Source organism: Apium graveolens, chromosome 5 (assembly GCF_009905375.1).
Source record: "Apium graveolens cultivar Ventura chromosome 5, ASM990537v1, whole genome shotgun sequence".
Taxonomy (NCBI): domain Eukaryota; kingdom Viridiplantae; phylum Streptophyta; class Magnoliopsida; order Apiales; family Apiaceae; genus Apium; species Apium graveolens.
In genome coordinates this window covers 65,163,769-65,186,088 of record NC_133651.1, presented here as the reverse complement: position 1 = coordinate 65,186,088, position 22,320 = coordinate 65,163,769, and the positions used below count along the sequence as shown (strand labels likewise).

The 22,320-nt window shown below is 36.7% G+C and overlaps 1 long non-coding RNA gene and 1 pseudogene across 1 annotated transcript; one reads left to right on the top strand and one right to left on the bottom strand.

The window, feature by feature from the left end:
* LOC141660134 (putative ripening-related protein 1) overlaps window positions 1–22,320 on the top strand; it is a 239,222-nt pseudogene that overhangs the window by 83,140 nt on the left and 133,762 nt on the right.
* Window positions 5,947–6,858, bottom strand: LOC141724214 (uncharacterized). Its single transcript, XR_012576551.1, has 3 exons — window positions 6,731–6,858; window positions 6,486–6,613; window positions 5,947–6,084 (listed from the first exon to the last, which is right to left on the bottom strand). It is a non-coding gene; the product is annotated as an uncharacterized LOC141724214 (long non-coding RNA).

Genomic DNA, 22,320 nt, shown 5'->3' with positions numbered 1-22,320 from the left:
GTTGACAATGTTGTTGTACATCACATTGTCAAGTGACTCAATAAATATTAACTGCAAGCTACTATCCAGGGAGACTTTCTCCTTTTCAGGGTTAGAATACTTAGAAGGATCATTTGGAGCAAAATGAGCTGGGATAACCATGTCTCCATCTGTAGATTCCTCAACTCTAACCATAGGAATGAAGGGTCCATTCTTGAGGATTTGAATGTAGAGTAGATTGGCCATCCTGATAAACAACATCATTTTCTTTTTCCAAAGGGTGTAGTTAGCTTTGTCAGAGGTAGGAATTTTGATGCTACAGATTTTCTGTGTATTCATTCTTCCAAGATCTTGAATATGTTTACTTTCATATTTTACTCTAATACCACTTGTTAGGAAATGAATAGCACACAGCGGGGGGGGGGGGTGAATGTGTTTTAACTGTTTTGAGCTTTTCTTGAATGTTTATGGGTGAACAAAGTAAATTAATTCTTGTAGTGAAATGTGTTCATGTAGAATTTGAGTTTGCTGGAAAATAAAGAACATAGATCTTCAAAATTCACTTAATTTTATATTAAAATTAAGACTGTTTTGCTACAAAATTTCTAGGCTCTTTATTGATAAAGAGCTTAGCTTCTCCTTGAGAATGTAACAAGAAATTTTTATATAAATTGTTACAACTGACTAAGGACCAGTGTTAACTTTATAACTTAGTTAACTGCTGGTTTACACAGTGTGTAATAAGACATGCTATTAGCTTTTCTAAACTGTCACTTGTCATTTCTATTTATAGAAAAGTAGATCTTCTATTTCTAGCTTAGCATATCTTTAGTATCCCGTGTTCACTTTGATCTTCCTCTGTCAGTTAATCTTTACCATTGATCTTGCACATTCTTGAAGCTGCCTTTTGTAGACTTATCAATCCAGCTGTTTAGATTGTTTGTTGATTATTTATCTTGGATATTGAACTAATCTACAAATTTGTACTTTGAGATTGTACCTCGAGATCTCCAGTTTAGGTCTATAGAACACTATATTGTCTTATCAAGATCTCTAGTACTCTATATTTAGTTTGTCTTGTAGAGGTCTTTAGTTCTCTATAAGAGAATTTTGGGCTTGTCGAGATCTCTAATCTTCAAATCTTCACGTTGACTTATCGATAACTCTTAGTTCTCTAGTAGCTTCTTGACTTGTCGATATCTCAGAGTTCTCTAGTCAAATTTAACTTGTCGATATCTCAGAGTCCTCTAGCCATTCTGGAGTCTTCAAATGAGATCTCTATAACATTAAATCTGTGACTTGTAGAGATCTTGACTTAGAGTATTTTTCTTCAAACATATTTATTCAACTCCAAGCTTCTTCAAAATTCTTCTGAGGCATGATCTTACTTATCTTCTTCTAGATAGAATCCTTAGGCTTGATACTGTTTCAGGAAAAAGACTTCAGTCTGCTCCTTGCATTTTTATAGACTTTAAGTGTTACAAGTACAAAATATAGATTAAGATAACAATACAACCTACTTAGGGTTGGAAAAATGTCTTAGTCTTTTCTAGAGTACAGGAATGTCTTTTACAATATCATAAAAATTAACCATCTTCACAGTAGTATTAAAGTGATTATAAACAAATCCTATGAAATAGGTAAAATTATATTTAACTTGTTGTTTATTGGAAAATAAATAAATCCAAGTAACTCTAGAGTGATCGTATAAAATAGTTAAAAAATATTTACTATATGTCACTACTTGTGTTCGATAATGATCTCACTGGTTTACGTGAATTAAATCAAAAATCTGTTAGGCAACTAAAATTACTAATGCATTCATTTATTCCTCTGCAATCACTCACAAACTGCTAAGTGTTTCATTTCGGACAAAGAAGTGTATCCTAACTTTTTATGCTTAAACTTATATCATCTCTTACCATATATACAATATGATCCTTTTATAAACTGACAAAATTATCTTATAAAAAGTATTCATTTCTTTTGAGTCTTTCATATATGCCTTTCTTCTAATTAAGTTCAAACTTGTACAACCCCCCATGTTTTCTACTTTTCTTTCAAAATTTACAACTTTCTTACAAAAAAGGTCATAAAATAAACATCTATTTTCAGGTTAGTGTTCATGTTCAAACTTGTACAATCCTCCATATTTTCTTCCAAAAGGTATAACTTTCTGAACAAAGGATTCATGAAACAAACATCCATTGTCAGTGAAAACTACTTTGGGCTTCATTTGTTCCATAAATTTATTAAGGGTAAGTTTCTTGAACTCAGGTATAAGTAAAACATTTTCAATGACACTATAAGGATTAAGAAAAATAGTCCCCATCTGCTTAACGCTTCTATTGTACCATCTGGCATTCCAATATTCACATGTTTCTTTAAATATTTTAGATTAGTAAACAAACTAAAATAACTAGTCTTGTGATTCCAAGCTCTCGAATGAATGAATCTAATATCCATGATTGTTAATCAAACACCTGAGAATATGTACAACCATTAGATGTAGAATTTTTTTAAAAAAGCATTGTGAGTAGATATAATACCAGTAAATTTGCTTAAGTACTCTACTAACTTAAGAATTTCCTGATTGTTGTTTCTCGTTCATCGCCTTCATCACTTTTGTTAGGTATAAATTTTGATGCCGTAAGAATATATCATCAAATTTTAACATCAAAATCTTTTGTCAGCCTGATCTTCAGCATCTACTCATCAGTGTTTGCTCAATCAGAGTTACAGATCAATGTTTGTTGATTAGAGTCTGATGTGCTACAAATCAAGAGTTGATTGATTTTGTTAAAAAAGTATGATATATTGAGGTACTTCAATTAAAAGAAATCAGCAATTGCGACTATTGTTCATAGAATATGTTATACTTTATGTTTTAAATATAGTCACGTCTTTTGTAATTGATTTATTTGATAGTTTTTTATATATTAACACAGTTTAGAGTTCATTCTATATGAGGAGTAACATCGTTATTATAATACATATAACCTAACAGCTCCAAAGGATATTTGCACATTCTTGAGAGACAGTAGTAAGTATTTTATAATGAGTTTTAGATCATTAATAAATTTGTGCTTATGTCGTATCTTGTGTTTGTTATTTATATTTAAATTTCAAAAATACATACATATGATAAATTCAAACCCTTTTCACAGTATAATCGTCGGGTAACAATTGGTAACAGAGCGGGTCGTTGATAAACAAACAAAAAGATCATAAAAATTGTATGTAAATAAGTATGCAAGTATAATGGTAGTGAAGATATCCATGTTTCTTGACACACAAATCCTCAATTACTTGGACAAGATCAATGACTGGCTAGTTTATTACTTGAAATTTTTTAGTAAAAGCTTTGCAATGCTATTTCATGTACAATCTATCCAACAAACCGCTTCATTAAAAGATTTAAAAATTAGAGAGGAAATACAATGCCTTGAAAGTTGTGTAAAATAAGTTCTTAAAAACTCTACCAGTTACTACGAGGAGGAAATTTGAACAACGACCAAACCTCCTTTTCACTTACTAATTGATCGACCAACCAACTAAATGAATTTACTAATGTTATGCATGTAAATATGATGACATGATTCTGAGCTGCATGAACTAAAGTTGCAGCAATGCAGCTATTCTTTGATGCAGAAAAACAAACTTGAGAGGGAGGGGAAGAAGTAACTGAAATATCATAATGGTGAACCCGTACTATCCAAATCCACCAGTGACATAAGCACGATTCTATACATACTAATCCGTATTGAGGATTAAATCACTTGGGGGAGATTCCATGATTAAGTTTTAGAAGGGATCAAAATATATATCTTATGAGGGCAGCACTGCACATTTTATGGGGTTTAGATTTTTTGACCAAAAATATTAATAAATGAGAATAAGATCTGGTTAAAAAGTCTAAATCTCATCTTGATTCTTAACTTTATGGTGCATTATATGCAATATATATATATATAGGCCAATACTCCATGGAGAACCAAGTTATGTGGAATTCGGTGGAGAACATTCTCCATTAATCTGCACCTTAAGATTAAAAACTCATCCGACGACTGATAATAGTTATAAATTAAAAAATTATCATTAAAAAACAATACATACAATATGTTATATCTATCCACTCTTGCCACCTATCTCTCTCGGATACCCTATGTCTGGCGATCTCTTTCTTTCTTCGAACATTTTTGAAACGCCCCCAAATCTGGGGTCAGAGGATTTGGTCGTCACTATGAAACCTCAATCCAAAATAACCTGTTTAATCAATAAATAAATGCCAGCGGAAGATATTTATCATTTATGACCCCAAACTAATCCAAGATCTTTTAAGGTTACAGTTCTAGAAACAAGAAATCCAAATTTCACAAATAAATTTTTCACTTTCTTTTAAAACTCTTTTCAATAAATTCCAATCTCAAGACTAAACCCCTTAGTATAACTTCGAAAAGAAGTATACTAGGCCCAACTATAAAATACACAAGTATAAAATAATATAATATAATATAAACAACTTTACACAATAGAACTTACACTAGTTCGCAAATCCTGGACCAACTACCTTCCAAAAGCTTCTTCTTTGCTTCCTTGAATTATGCGGCTAAACGGCGCAAGTTAATCCTCACTGGAGGTTAAATTTAAAAATAGGCAAGTATGAGCGGAATAAATGCTCAACAAGTTCATTATAACATATATATGGGGTCGTTTTGATATAAAACTGACATCCGTATTAGAGCAGAACATTTTAAAATCATAATTGCTAAAACAGTTTTTTTAAAAGAATCAGATTATTGTTTCTCACTGCATTAAAAACACTTTTTGATATTTTTGAGCGAAATGCTTCAGCAATACTTTGAATCTTGATGAGAATAAAACTCGTAAAACAGTGTTTACAGAAATATCGTAAACGACAATAACAAGAAACAATGATTATGGATTGAATCATTAACTTTACTCAAAACCGAACTCTTGAAATTAATACTTATTTTGTTGTCATATCAAATTCGATATCAATACGAACTTTGATGCTCACAACATCCCATACTGATTTCAACATCAATCATCTATACTAATACCACCTTTGATATTCAACAAGAAAGTAAGTATCGGCATAAATCAGAATCTGAATCAAAACTGCATTTCACCATTATTCCAAAACACAAACAGTTGATAAATCATTTATTCTATGAATATCAAAAATGATATGATAATTTAGATTGGGATCATCCTCCGATGGAAGTACTCTCACATGCTGATCAGCCCGTGTGATAGCACTAGGTCATGATTCGTAGAAACATGTCCCCAAAAACACGAGTACTCAAATAAAAGGCACTATACCTGCCTGTGGCAAAAATTGTGTCATAATATTTCATATGACACTTAGAAATAGCCATCCGCTGGACCGTCCGTCCCGGTCACTTACGGAGTTTGATCCAATCTTAAAACCTTTTATTGAAAAGGGGTCATAATAATTGACACCCGATATAATTTTATTCCCCCATTCACTTGGGCAGGAATACTCGCAACGAAATCACTTTTCTCAAAACCCAAAACATTTATAAATCCATTCATTTGATAAGTAAAATCATTTAGCTATTCTGAACATAGAATCGCAGAAGAGTACTTGCATAAACAGATTCATTTAATCCAGCGATATGTAAAACATTTATCTATTCCGACTGAGAATAGGGAAAGCAATACTTGCATAAGAAGATTTAAAATAAATATCACTTGAACAGTAAGTGATGATAGGGATACTTGCCTTTGGTTTTAGCAGTTAGCTAATCAAGAACAAAAAAAAAGGAAAATAGTTTTCTAAAGCATGATGATCTCATTCATGATAGAATTTAGGCATTTAAGGTGAACAATGAAAAATAAAAACCTTGGGACCTATCAAACTGTTAGCAAGCAATGACATTACAAACACCTGGAACACAAGGAATCCAAAGCCAAAGACTGATGCCATCAATCAGTTCATTTCACTTGCCACCGTATCAGCTTTGATGTGGCTAAAAAGCTTATATGAAGGCTTTGCAAAGAACCTTGATAGAAGAGAAACCGTAAAAAGATCCAGTGTTTGTAATACAAGTACTGATACTGCACGTGTTAAAAAAGTAAGAGACTCTGAAACCAACATATGTATACTGTCTTTACATGACAGTATAAGAACTGATTTCTTGTCTAAATCTCTTCTAGAACGGCAAAAAAGACAACAATGTAATTGAGTTACATCATTCTATTTTATTCTATGTCATTGCGATATTTAAATGATTCCGAAAAAAAGTAATAAATTAGGCACCTAATTTTGGTGCTCAAGAGAGCATTTATGCAATAATTGGGAAACAATAGACAATCCTCCAAAACTTAAAGGAATTTGAAAGTACACAAATTAAACCATCACAAGTCAAACCCCTAAAATAAAAAATGAAAAGAGAAAAATGATACAAATGAATCAGAACTCAAAACCCTAAAATCCAAATGAGATAAAATTGTGAAACCTTCGATTCAAATTTTAGTGAATTAAATTGAGACTAACTAGGGCACTTAGTTTGTGCAGTAGTGAGACTCTGAATCCCAAAATCGCGTCAGATAAGAACACAAATCGATAAATCCTCAAATCGCACACCTAAGAACACAAATTAATTGAAAATTCAAAATCGATTAGCTGTACATATTTGTATTTTGATATACATTTATAGATATATACAAAACATCAAAGATTTGGATATCTATGTAGATGTACCCGACAAGTCGAAGAAGAGTCCCAACTGTCGAGTCAAAGAAGAAGTACCCGAGAGAGAAGCAGAGAGATGAACATATGTAGTGAGAAGATGAATTGTCAGAGAGAAAAGACTAAGCCAAATTAGTTGAGATCGATTAATTTCCATAGAGAAACAAAGAGGCTAACAGAAAGCCGGGATAGAGGATAAGGTTAGGGAAGTATGATTCAGAGGTCCTGATTTTTTATTTGGGTGGAACTTTTAAAGCCTTTTAATTTTTTATGTGGTAAATGTGCATATATATTATTTATTTAATATTCTCTTACTTAGTTTTATTTTGAATTTTTTTAAAAGGAATTAACATAAATAAAAATTATAATATATTATGGATCATGTTTAAAATAATGTAATTTATATATTTTTATTTTATCTAGTTTACTACTTTAATTTAATGTAATATTTATATGCAATGTTAAAATATGTAATATTTTATATTTTGAAGTAAAAAAGCTTAAATATAAAAGTATAATATTTATAATATTAAAATAGAGTAATATAAAATAATATAATTATAATATAATTTTGAATAAAAATTTAATAATTAATATTAAATTTTATAACTTAGACATCACACTATAACATAATTTTAAAAACTAATACTAATTTATGATAATATTTTTAAAAAATAAAAAATATCTAATGTAACACCAGGTGCTGGTGTTACATGTTATGCAACACCGGCATTTCTCTGCAACACTAGCTATATAGTAATTGTAACGCCAATTGAGAGGTGTTACAATAGGACAAAATTTTCTTAGCTAATGTAACACTGCTTGTAACACTTCCATTACAGTAGCCCACTTATGGCTTAGTGTAGTCACACTCGTATAGACACATTTATCTCAGTCTGGCACCTTAAGGCATCACCGTCTTTAACTGCGCTAAATCTCTGATATACTGCTCATGCAGTGCTGCAACCCAATATTCCACACTACTCAACTTTAGTCTTCATCCATTCCATCTGGTCCTGATCAACTCGAATGATCCGCATCTATAATTAAAAGATATAGCTTTAATCGTCTAACGGTAATTACTCGACGAACTGCGCGTCAAAATCTTATCGTCTACCCATACGATGGCCCACATATAAAGAAAATAGTCAAATACAAGACCATTGATCCACCTACACAGGTAATTCACATAGCACATACGCACATAACTCACGTATCACATATGACTCGGTTCGTCAAAAGGGTTGACTAGGTACGTATAGAATTGAAATTGGGTCAAAATATGACTTTTCAATCAATACGCGACTCAGAATCGATTTGCAAAATAAGCGACCTTTCGAATAAAAAGGATTTGGGTCTCAAAAGTATTTTTATTGAAACAGGAATATTTTTCTGAGTCTATATATATTACGAATAAAATAAGATTAAATCAATTAATAATAATATTAAATGATTTTTAAATACTGAAATATAATTTTTAAAGGCCCAAAATAATTTTTAGGAATTATTTGGCTTAATTATAAATAATTATATTCTATTTAACTATTTATAAATAAAATTAATTGATTAAATGAATTAATCAATCAATTAAATTTATGAATAATTAACTAAAATAAATTATAAATAATTAAATCAAATTTTGATTTTTAAAATTAATAAAATAAATAATTCTTAAAAATTAAAAATAATTCAGTTAATTATTAAAATAATTAACCAAATTAATTTGGAAATTAAAATGATTTTTTTAGGAATTAAAACTAAATTTTGATTTATTTTTAAAATAAATATGTACCAATAGAAAAACAAGGGTTAGGGTTCAAATATTTGGATCAAAGGATGGGGGAGATTGGGAAGATGACCGGAGTTCTAGACGAACTCGGCCGGAAACTAGGAATGAGCCCAGAAACCGACGAGTCTCGCCGACTTCCGGCAACCCCCAAATCATGCCCCAAATTCACCCTTAATACTCATTGTTATGGATAAAAAACTAAGGTTATTATTTGCTGTATTTATTACTAAGATTCGGGAGCTCAAGGCCTTTAATGGCTGCTCTCGTGTTTCGTAGCTTAATTCTGCCTTTACGAGATGCCTACGTATCTCTGTGAATTAGAGAATCAAGCCAAAAAATGTAGTTCTGATTTGTGGGGCGAGACCCCTTATATAGATGTTGAGAGTCCTTGAATTGGACTTGGTATAGGAGACTTGGTGGGCAAGTCTCATAATTAGAATGGACTTTGGAGTCCTAGATAGTAGGAAACTGATTCCTTATCCTTTTAGATCCCCTTGAGGCCAATCTACAAGGATTTATATCCCCACTAGGACTTATCTTAATAGCTGTTTTCCTCCTTTATTTATTAATTACGAAATTAATAAATAATCAGGGCTTTTGGGCCTTCTTTGTTCCATCAGGCATGATCTGGTCCATCAGGCCTGATCAATGTGTTGACCTTCTTGGTCTGAACGTCATACATCTTCTTATTGGGTCTTGCAGCTCAAACTGTAACATTTAATTATGTAATCAGGATTTATTTATCCCTATCATTTGCCCCCTAACTTTTGGGAAACATTTATTGGGTTTCGCAGAAGTTAAGTCTATTCATTCCCTTACAGAGTTTCGTTTTTGCGTAAAGTGTGGAGCGACCTACACATTTACAACGATTTTTCCTTTAATTCAGGAATTATCTTAATTTCCAGGAATTCTTCCCTAATTTTCTGGATTTTTCCCTTAATTTCTGGGTTTTTCCCTAATTTTCTGGGATTTATCCTTAATTTCTGGATTTTTCCCTAATTTTCTGGGATTTATCCTTAATTTCTGGATTTTTCCCTAATTTTCTGGAATTTATCCTTAATTTATGGATTTTTCCCTAATTTTCTGGGATTTATCCTTAATTTCTGGATTTTTCCCTAATTTTCTGGGATTTATCCTTAATTTCTGGATTTTTCCCTAATTTTCTGGGATTTATCCTTAATTTCTGGATTTTCCCCTAATTTTCTGGGATTTATCCTTAATTTCTGGATTTTTCCCTAATTTTCTGGGATTTATCCTTAATTTCTGGATTTTTCCCTAATTTTCTGGGATTTATCCTTAATTTCTGGATTTTTCCCTAATTTTCTGCCTTAAAATCGATCACGATGTATAAAAAATCGATCAGGATTCCTGACCGATTTCGATCAGGATCCTGATCGAACTAGCTCAGGAAGTAACATTCTGGTCGACGGGATCTTCGATCAGGATCTATGCGGAATCGATCAGGATTCTTGATCGAAATCGATCAGGACTCTGATCGAACTGGCCTTCAAAGTGACACTCTAGTCGACTGAAACATGGGCTTAATCGACCAGTATTCCTGATCGATTTCGATCAGGATTCTGATCGAACTAGGTAGCTTTCTACCGTTCTGATCGAATGAAATATCGATCTGGATCCTCTTCGGTGTCGATTAGGACTCTGGTCGATCTTAGTGGTTTTCTTCCTTCTTGCTCGAATGAGATATCGATCAGGATCCTTTTTGGGGTCGATCAGGACTCTGATCGAACTTAGGGGATTTCTTTCCTTCTGTTCGAATGAGGTATCGATCAGGATCCTGTTTGACGTCGATCAGGACTCTGATCGAACTTAATAGGTTTCTTCCCTCTTGATCGATTGAAGTATCGATTAGGATTTTCTTCTTTGTCGATTAGGACTCTGATCGAACCATTTTAAAATTCTGGTCGATTTTCGACCCTTCATTTTCCACAGGAGCTTCTAGATTATTCCTGATATTTCTGGTAGATGGGCTTTTAGGTTGGGCCTGGCTAAATGGGCCTAGAAACGCCTCGTATTCCGAGCTTTTCGCCTATATAAGTGTAGTGTGAAGTGAGAATCCTCACTTCACTTCACATTTCTCATTTTCTCTCAAAAATCTCTCTAGAGTTCTCCCTTTGAGACGGCGATTTTCGGCGACCTCAGCCACCGCAGCTCCACCTTTCTCAGATTTTTTTGGGTTTCAAGCCTTCAATCGAAGCATATCAATGGCAGATCGTGACTTGGCTCGTTTGCAGAAGATGAATGTCTCTAAGAGAGGTACAAACATTCAAATTCAATCTCCATATACTTCCCTACTTGATATGATTAACTCGAGAGGTGATGAATATCCCTCTCTATCTGAGTTAGATTCGTATAACCATGGTAACACCTTTCATGAGTTAGATGGTAGGATAGAGTCCATGAACACCCTGTACAGACTTCCACCCTACCTTTGGATCACTCCAGCCGCCCCTGGGGATAGGACTTGTAATTGGGAGGGGGATACTTTGTTTATCTATCGAGGAGCCCTGACCGCGGGTCTTAGGTTCCCATTCCATGAATTTATTCCTCGCTTACTTGCCGATGTACAAATCAACCCTTGTCAACTCCCTCCTAACGCTTGGAGGAACATTATCTGTTTTATGGTCCTTTGTCTTAGAAACAATTTTCCTCTTTCCGTAGCTGTCTTTAGGAAAGTTTTCCAATTCTATAATAGCTCCATGAGTCAACCAGGTTGGGTTTTAATTCGCCAACGGCCCAAAATCCCTCATATCTTTGATAGTAATTCCATAGTTGAGAACAACCCCAAATGGAGGGACGAGTTTGTGAGGCTGACCTGGGCTGGGGGTGATTGGGCCACACTCTTCCGTAGGCCCTTTTGCAAAGTGTCAGATGGGAGTCCAGGTAGCATCAGATTATCTGATGAGGAGGAGGTGGCCTACCAAGCCTTAATTTCGGATGATGGGAAAACAGACACCTGGACCCTCTTAGAGGAGTTTTCCTTGAAGAAAGTTGGTCTCTCTCAGGCTAGTGATAAGGGTAAATTTATAATCTGGATAACCATTTTTCCTTCCCTTTAATTGTAACATTTTATCTCTCCTGCAATTTAATATTCTTTCTATCTTTCTTTTTCAGCTTGCGAGGCCATCAATAATGTCAACAGACCCAAGGAAGGGGAGTCAGGCCGCCAGAAGAGGGCCAAGCTAAACAGGGACCCCAGGAGCAAACCTGACGGTCCTTCTTTTCTTAAGCCCCACGTCCCGGTGGTCGAGCTGGGGGATGATGTGGATCCTCCACGTAAGGCACATTCCTTCAGGCCTAACTGGGGCTTTATGAGGAGCGATACGGTGGTTGGATCCACCAAACACGCTAAGGATTGGTCGTACCATTCCATCACTCCCCACGACTTTACTGACATTGTTACGGGGAGTGATATCGAGACTATTGAGCTTCTGGGTTCTCAAGCCCAAGCTGCGGTAACTTTCTTTTTTCTCTTTTTCTTTGAATCCCAACTTTTTCGTATTTCAACGAACTTGTGCTAACTCATACATATTTCTTTGCAGAGTAATACCTACTTCCAGGCGGCCCTCCATTAGGCTAGGTCCTGGAAGGGTAACTCAGATGGGTTTGAGAAGGAGATGAAGAAATGGGAGGAGAGAGCCAAGGTCCTGGAGAAGAAGCTGGACACGAAGAAAGAGGAGGTGGCTAAGGCTCATTCCGAGCTGGTGAAACTTAGGAGCGATAAGGATAAGCTCACTGATGACTACATGGATTCTGACAAGTTTAAGAATCTCATGGAGATTCATGATGAGGGTCTTTATTCCCTACAGTTTACTCAGTGATGGGATGCGGCCGTAAAGGCGGTTTCTGAGAAGCACCCGGGCTTAGTCGACCCTAAGGAGCAGGCTGAGTCGGAGGACAGCATGGACGGCCTCTTCAACTCCCCTCAGCCAGATGATCGCATCTTGGATCCTAACACTGCTTCTCCTCCCGCTTCTCCTGCGAAGGATGCTGAAGGCGCTGATAAGGAGCAAGAGAATGAAGGCTCCCGCATGGAGGAGTAGTTTTTCTATTCTGTAATTTTATCCTTAACTTATGTCTGGACTTTTGTTTGTATTAAAACTTATTACCCTCCAGGGTTATTTTATATGCTACTTTCCTTATTCGCATCTCTCTCCTTTATTTTTCCGATACTTTAATATTCAAACCTGGCCTAATGGGCCACACAAGTATTATCACAACTCAAACATCCATAGGTTGAAATAATTTCGAACTCTTCAATTTCAAGTCTGGTTTTCCAAAACCTTACATAATATGGGTTCGACCCTGATCAATAATAGCTAGAAAATAAATATCCTACGCAAACAAAGCTTCAAGGTGCTTTTAAACCTACTTGTCACAATGACAAGTGAGAATCGTACTTTGACTATCTTACACGTAGTAAACCTTCAGGTTCTGTGCGTGCCAGGTTCTCGGGACTTCAAAACCATCCATAGTCTCCAGCTTGTAGGTTCCTCTACCCTGAACGCTCTTGACTTTGTACGGCCCTTCCCAATTTGGGGCAAGTTTCCCTTTCTGTCCTACCCCAGAAGCTTCTATCTTCCTCAAGACTAGGTCACCTTATTTAAAGAACCTTTCTTTAACCCTTAAGTTGTAGTAGAATGAAGCCTTCTTCTGATACTCTACTATCTTTGCATGTGCTTCATCTCGCACTTCATCGATTAAGTCTAGAGCCAACCTTTGTCCTTCCCCATTTTCCTCAGCATTAAAAGCCTGAATCCTTGGAGAGGAATATGATATCTCCACTGGAACTACTGCTTCTGCTCCATACGACAACATGAAGGGAGTTGCTCCTGTCGTGACTCTACAAGTAGTCCTATAGGCCCACAATATGGGAAGTATCTCATCCACCCAATTATTTCTTGACTTCTCGATCCTCTTCTTTAGTCCATCCAGGATTATTCGATTTGCTACTTCTGCTTGCCCATTGGCTTGTGGGTGAGCCACGGAGGTGAACCGTAACTCAATTTCATTTTCTTCACAATACTTCTTGAATTCCTCGTTGTTAAACTGCGTTCCATTGTCGGTGACTAGGACACGGGGAATTCCATATCGGCACATAATGTTTTCCCACAGGAATTGTGCAACTTGTTTAGTTGTGATTTTGGCCAAGGGTTTGGCTTCAATCCACTTAGTGAAATAATCAATGGCTACAATCAGGAACTTCCTTTGTGCCGTGGCCATAGGGAAAGGCCCTAGAATATCCATCCCCTACATAGCAAAGGGAATAGGCGAGTTGATAGATGTCAGCATCTCGGGAGGTTGTCTAATAACAGGTGCATGCTTCTGATAGCGGTCCCACTTCTTCACATATTCTTTGGCATCAGCATTCATTTCCGGCCAATAAAAGCCTAGACGAGTTATCTTATGAGCCAAGGCCCTGCCCCCCAAGTGTTGTCCACAAATACCTTCATGCACTTCTTCAAGAGCCAAGCATGCCTCATCGGGCCTGAGACACCTCAAGTAGGGAACTACGAAAGATCTTTTATAAAGAATCCCATCTATCAAAGAGTACCTTAGTGCTCGAACAGTTAACTTCCGTGCTTCAATTGCATCACTTGGCAACCAACCGGTTTGAATGTGAGCCTTGATAGGATCAATCCATGACGTCCCCAGGCCTATGGGAGCCACAAGCTTAACATCTATGCTTCGTGTCTTCAAAACACGGAAGTACACACTTCCCGAACTTTCTTCTATCTCAGATGAAGCAAACTTTGATAGCGCATCTGCCTTAGCATTTTCTTCCCTTGGAATGTGTTCAACATGGCATTCATTAAATTGGGTCATCACAGCCCTTACTAGGCGGACATACTTAGCCATCATATCATCCCTTGCCTCAAATTCTCCCTTTACCTGGGATATGATCAGCTTCGAGTCTCCACGGACCTTTAAGTTTTTGACTCTAAGTGTCCCAGCTAGACCAAGGCCAGCAATCAGGGCTTCATACTCTGCCTCATTGTTTGTGGTTGGGAAGTCTAGCTTCATAGCATACTCAATTAAGAATCCATCAGGGCTTTGCAAAACCAACCCTGCTCCACTGGAATTTGTTTTTGATGCTCCATCAAAATAGAGAACCCAATATTCTTTCTCCTTATCATCCTTCTCTCTGTCCCCATTATCGACTCCCTTGTCTTGAGGTATGGTATCTTCCTGCCCCCCGACTTCTTGGTTGGGTATGGTACATTCCACCACGAAGTCAGCTAGTGCCTGGGCTTTTATGACCATATGTGGCTTATACTTGAGATCGAACTCTCCCAACTTTATTGCTCACTTAATCAATCTCCCACTTGCCTTGGGACTGTGAATGATATTTTTCAGTGGCTGATTCGTTAGCACCTCAATCTGATGAGCCTGAAAGTAAGGACGCAGTTTTCTGAAAGCCATTACCAAGGCTAGAGCAAATTTCTCAATAGTTGAATAATTCAATTCAGCACCATGCAGAATTTTGCTGACATAATATACGGGTTTCTGGACTTTTAGCTCCTCCTTAACCAACACCGCGCTCAAGGCGCTCTCTGAAACGGCCAAGTATAAGAATAAAACTTCATTCAAAGATGGTTTGGCCAACAACGGGGCATGAGCCATATACTTCTTTAACTCTTCGAATGCCTTCTGGCTTTCCTCATTCCATACAAAGTCTTTGATATTCTTTAGTGACTTGAAGAATGACAAGCACTTATCTCCTGACTTGGAGATGAATCGTCCTAGCGCAGCTACCCTTCCTGTGAGCTTCTGAACATCCTTGACAGTTTTTGGTGGTTCCATGTCCAGGATTGCCTTTATTTTATCGGGGTTAGCCTCAATTCCTCTCTTTGAGACCATTAATCCCAAGAATTTTCCAGATCCTACTCCGAAAGCGCACTTCGTAGGATTCAACATCATCTTGTGGTACCTCAGGATCTCAAAAGCTTCCCTCAAATGGGTTATATGATCAGTCTTTACTAGACTCTTGACTAACATGTCATCAACATAGACTTCCATAGTCTTACCAATAAGATCCTTAAAAATTTTATTTACCAACCTTTGATAGGTGGCTCCCGCATTCTTAAGACCAAACGCCATAACAAGATAGCAATAAACACCAAAGTCAGTGATAAATGATACCTTTGGAATGTCATCCTTGTGCATCTTAATCTGATTATATCCGCTAAATCCATCCATGAAACTCAGCATCTCATGCCCAGCAGTGGCATCAATCAAAGTATCAATCATTGGCAATGGAAAACAGTCTTTAGGGCATGCATCATTCAGATCAGTGAAGTCTATACACATCCTCCACTTTCCATTAGCCTTCTTCACCATTACAGGGTTTGCTAACCACTCTGGAAATTGAATCTCCTCAATGAAACCAGCCTCTAGGAGCTTCTCTACATCCTGTTTTATAGCCTCTTGTCTTTCCGGGGCAAAATTTCTTTTCTTTTGTTTCACTGACTTCCGACTTGGATCCACGTTTAGCTTGTGAGTAATCAACTCCGGGTCTATGCCTGGCATATCAGCTGCTGACCATGCAAATACATCACTATTTTCTTGCAAAAATTTCACCAACTTCCCTCTAAGGGGCTCCTCTAGTGTGGCTCCAATGAAAGTCATCCTCTCAGGATTCTCGGGGTCTAAAGGAACCGAAACCAAGTCTTCTACTGGCTTTCCTCTCTTCTCGTCATTTTCTCGGACATCCATATCTTCAATAGGAAGAACCTGCCCCCCGACTCCATCTGCCCTCAAAGAGGCCACATAACAGCTTCTAGCCATTTTTTGATCTCCTTTCTCTTCTCCAATCCCGTTTCGGGTGGGAAACTTCATAACTGAATGGTAGGAAGAGGGGACTGCCTTAAAGGCATGTATCCCTGTTCTCCCCATGATAGCATTATAAGTTGAACTAGCCTTTACTACCACGAAATCCAACATCTACGTTGCTTGTCTTGGTTCCGTACCTATGGTGGTTGGTAGTTTGATTATTCCTTCCACAAGACATTCTACTCCAGCAAATCCATATATCGGTATTGTCGGTTGGTGTCAACTGGGAATCGTTATACCCCATCCTTAGAAAGGCGTCGTGGAGCAATATATCCACAGAAGCACCATTATCCACAAGAACCCTCTTAACCGGGCTATTTCCTATTATTGGTGTTATGACCAACAGGTCGTCATGAGGAAACTTTACCCCCTCTAGGTCAGAATCATCAAAAGCCAATGTTACTTCTGTCCTGGCCCTCTTCGGGGCTTCTCCAACAATATGCATAACCTCTCTAGTATATGCCTTTCTTGAATTTTTGGACAATCTAGCAGCAGTCGGACCTCCAAAGATCGTGTTTATCACAGGTCCTCGAGGGCGTCGTGGTCCTCCAAAAATTGCATTTATAACCGGCCCTCTAGGTTGGGGATTCCGCCCCTGATCGTCTTGGTCCCTCCTACGATCTTCAAAATTCTTCCTTCCACTATTATTTCTGTCCCCTCCATCTCCAGTATACTTGTTCAATCTTCCTTTTTGAATCAAAAACTCAATTTCATCTTTCAATTGCCTACACTCATCGGTGTCATGGCCAACATCCTTGTGAAACCTGCAATACTTGCTCTTATCTAGCTTGGCGGGATCAGCCTTCAAGGGCTTAGGCCAGCGAATATCTCTATCTTTCTCAATCTCCATCAAAATTTGACTTCTAGGAGCATTCAGCTTAGCGTATTCAGTGAACTTTTGCCCAGGTCCTCCCTTCTTGGGGGTTGAATCAGGGTTTTGTTCGGTTCTAGGATATTTGTCCTTTGCAATATATTCTAGATCAGTTTTCTGCTTCTTGCCTCCAGTGGGCTCATTACTTATTACGGTCTTCCTCATACTTTCTTCAACCTTGATATACTTCCCTGCCCTCTCTTGGAGCTGCAACATGCTTTCAGGGGGACGTTTGGCCAAGGACATCTTGAAAAACTCGTCTCTAGTTCCTTGTTGCAGTGCTATCATGGCTACCTTATCATCAAGGTCCGGGACTTTTAAAGCCTCTTTTGTGAAACGATCAGGTAATCTCCCAAGGATTCCTTAGCTCCCTGCACAATACTCATAAGAGATGCTGAACTTTTCTCATGGACTCTCCCGCTGATGAATTGCTTAATAAAAGCCTAACTTAACTCTCTGAACAATCCAATAGAGTTTGGGGGTAAGCGACTGTACCATCTTTGATCCATACCCGACAGGGTTTGAGGGAAGGCCCGGCACTTAATAGCGTCATTCACGGGTTGCAGCAGCAGTGCATTAGAGAATATCCTGACATGGTTAGCGGGGTCTCCGGTGCCATCATAGGCTTTGATAGTGGGCATCTTGAATTTCCTTGAGATATGGGCATTCATTATTTCTTCTGTGAAGGGTGGAGTTGGATCATCAGGATCTCCAAGGGGAAGGAGATTGCTTGGATCAGTCCTTGGGAAGACAGCCCTTCTTCGTACCGGACCATCCAGGTCTATGACAGGAGGAGGATTTCTCCCCCTAGGAGGTATCTGGGGTCTGGTGGCCTGGTGAGCTTCCAAGTCACGCCTCAGCCTTTGGATCTCAGCCTCATGAGCCCTTATCTTTTCCTGCACTTCCTGGGGATTCGCCCCTTTGGTGCTTCGAGGGCGTTGCCTTCCATCGGCCATCGGCTCCTTGCCTGGACGTCTCCTTCTTGGGGCCACTTCATCATCCAAAGATTCGGAATCTCTCTCAGTGTAAGGACCAGAAAATTCCCGATCCTCGGGAATAGGAGCCAAACCTCGTATATAAGGGGGTGATTGCCCTCGTGCTTCACTTCGCCCAGCATATCCACTTCCTCCAACCTCGGGGTAAAGGGGCATCCCATAAGGGGGGTTAGTAGTAACAACAGTTGAATATTCATACCCGACGGGTCGAGAATTCACAGGTATATGTACTTGTTGAACTTGAGGATTCGTACCTTGAATAGTCGGGGGAGTCGTCCCTTGTGGCTGAGGTTGAGTTGCCCCTATCTGGGTTTCCGCTTGAGTAGATGCATAAGTTGAGTGGGGAGGAATCTCCACGGTTGACGAAATCACCTGAGTTGTCCCTGGTGGTGTTCCCTCCTCCAGAGCGCTAGTTGTTCTCCGTGTTCTCGCCATGGTTGTTGTTCACTTCCCACAGACGGCGCCAAATGTTATGGATAAAAAACTAAGGTTATTATTTGCTGTATTTATTACTAAGATTCGGGAGCTCAAGGCCTTTAATGGCTGCTCTCGTGTTTCGTAGCTTAATGCTGCCTTTACGAGATGCCTACGTATCTCTGTGAATTAGAGAATCAAGCCAAAAAACGTAGTTCTGATTTGTGGGGCGAGACCCCTTATATATATGTTGAGAGTCCTTGAATTGGACTTGGTATAGGAGACTTGGTGGGCAAGTCTCATAATTAGAATGGACTTTGGAGTCCTAGATAGTAGGAAACTGATTCCTTATCCTTTCAGGTCCCCTTGAGGCCAATCTACAAGGATTTATATCCCCACTAGGACTTATCTTAATAGCTGTTTTCCTCCTTTATTTATTAATTACGAAATTAATAAATAATCAGGGCTTTTGGGCCTTCTTTGTTCCATCAGGCCTGATCTGGTCCATCAGGCCTGATCTGGTCCATCAGGCCTGATCAATGTGTTGACCTTCTTGGTCTGAATGTCATACATCTTCTTATTGGGTCTTGCAGCTCAAACTGTAACATTTAATTATGTAATCAGGATTTATTTATCCCTATCACTCGTAACTGCTACCAGGCTGTCCTAAATCAACTCAGGATCGAAATTACGCCCCTAGTAGCCTTGCATCGCCGCCCTATCTCGGAAAATGATCAACAACCGGGCAAAAGTCGAGCCTTTCCGGCGAAAAATCGACTTTCACAAATCCTCAACCAAAATCAGCGTATTATATACCAAATTGAAGCTTGAACAATATACAATCTATCTACATGATCAAAACAATCAGAACCAATACCTATTAACCGGAAAATCAAAATAAAAACCGGTGAAAATTGAAAACTCGGTTCGCACAAACATATAATCAAACCATCAATATTATTACATAATTCGATTCTAATTAACACTTAGAAGCTGATTAAAGCAACACAAACATCAAACAAACATCAAGAATCAAGAAACCGTTTCGTGTTCATAATTGAAAAAAATGAAAATTTGCAATACCCCATATTATGCAGTGATGTTGGTATCAAAATAAAGGGCTCTTCACGGGCTTTGATTCGGTCTAAAAAACATCGAAAACGGTTTGTTAAATCTCCCAAAATCTGATGATGAATATGATGAATGAAATCACACCCCCAAAAATGGTGTTCTTGACTTTTGTTTTTTTAATGAAAATAAAAATGAAATAAAAAGAAATAATGGGCTATTTATATTTTCTGAAAAATAAATACCCCAAATCAATTTAGGGTGTTTTTTTCCCATAATTAAAATAATTAAGCCCCAAAATTATGATTACGGGGAATAATTATAAAAACAGTAAAATATAAAATTCGTATCAAAATTCCCCAAAAATTGCGAATAATTCGAAAATGTAGAAATACGAGGTATTTGAAATACGAATGATTTTATAAAAATAAAAACGTGAATTTTGTGGGTTTTGACGTCCCGGTGGGGTTCCGGTTCGTTTATTTTCGAAAAACAAAAACGATACTTAAATTAACCGAAAAACCCGATCACGTATAAAATACATTCAACACACATAAAACGAGATAAAATGAATAACGAAAATAAACACAAGCCTAAATTACGGATCGATTCATATAAATGCAGTTTGAACACGTAACAAGTATCCTATTGAATCATATCAGATCCGAAAATAGATTACTTAGCCGCTAAGTAACTATAAAACGATACAATTTAATATCAGATTTGGATAATTATCAAACTGAGCTTCTTATAAAATACTTTATACGAAAATAATGTAATAATATCCCGTCTTCCGATAATACAGGTTTTGTTGATTTATCAAAACGATTGTTGTATCAAAAATTTTACGTCGGGACGCGTATGGGTCAAACCGTAATCCGGATTGAAAAAGTTAAAATACGGAAAATGTCTGGAATTACCAGATTAGGTTAGAAAGGAATTTTCGGAAGAGTTTCAGGTTGTAAAAACGTAAAAACGGCTGAGTTTGGACGATTCCCGACTTTATAAAATAGTTTTATAAATACTCAGAAAATAATAAATAAATTCATAAATCATTATAAAGTCATATAACAATCCAAAAATTACCGAAAAATATCACAATTATCTATATTTTATTCTGGACATATAAAAATTAGTATACTCAAACAATATCATATATAAACATCCATAACATCAACTCCAATTACCAAATAATTCACTAAAATTCACATGAAAATCACATAAACAACTTCAAATGATAATAATAATAATATCTGAAAATATAGGATATTACAATTTTTTTGCGTATTCATTGGAATCATACTATCGTGTTCTGAAATTATGACATCTTTTTTAATCGAGCACATGTTTCTAACTTTTTTTAGTGTTTATAAATGTTATTAATTGTAATTCATTTCTTTCTAACCATTTAAATTGTAAACTTGGAGCTATTCACATCAATTTTGGTCTTGAGGTTACTATAGTTGAGATCTCTGTTTTAATGTAAGATGTGTATATCTTAAATATGCATGTTTGAGATCGAATTTAATGTGATTTTTGTTGTTATTATTGTGTTAGAATTGTGTTGTGGAACTCAAAATATTGGATATACATTTTTATTCTATTAAAGAATAAAATTAGTGTTTAATTATTTTGGTTGATTTGAATGATTGAGTTTGTTTTATTTTGTTGATCGTAGTGCAAAATTTTTGTAAAACTGTCAAAATAGTTGTCACGGTGAATTTCTAGAAAAAAACTTATTTCTACAATGGAATATTGAAATCAGATAACTAACTGATAAGTAACAATTTTATGCTCAAATTTTAATATAAGTATTTTGATTCTAATATAGAACCTAATTAGTAATTATTTTATTATGTTATATCTAGTGTAAAAATTTGATTTGTAGAATATATTAACCATTTTTTAGAGGCATGTTGATTATACAATAGACTTTTGAAGAGGTTATATTAGGAATGTGCCAAGAGACGAAAACTGATGTTAATCTTATAGTTTATTTTTCTTATTTACTGTTACTAGAATATAAAATTAAAAATTTCATATTACTTATAGATGTACATTACATTAAAAATAACATTCTACTTCAAACTTTCATGATTGACTTTTATACTCATAATTTGAAGGTACCAACGTATTTCTTTATTAGAATAACTTTACATGCCTAATCTATGCAATTCCTTTTTGAGCTCGATCTTCGATATTAGAATTAATTTGGGTCTCCGGTCCATTTTAAAACCCATACGAGCTTGTGCATTAGAATTGATTGATGTGCCAAATTTATGTGGTACCTTCTATTGTAATATGGGTGAGTGACCAAAATTCCCATTATTTGGGGAGATTTGTCCAAAATACCCACCTACGTGAAAAGTGCTCAAAATACCGACGAAATACGTATTATCATCTTGCGTATTCTGATTTTCAATTTTTTTACAAAGAATATGCATGTCAGACATGCGTATTCACTGTCAGAATACGCATGTCAGACATGCGTATTCTTTGTAAAAAATTTGAAAATCGAAATACGCATCTCTAAAATGCGCATTTTGTCGGTATTTTGGGCACTTTTTTCGCCGGTGGGTATTTTGGACAATCGAAACTGAAAAGTAGTGTATTT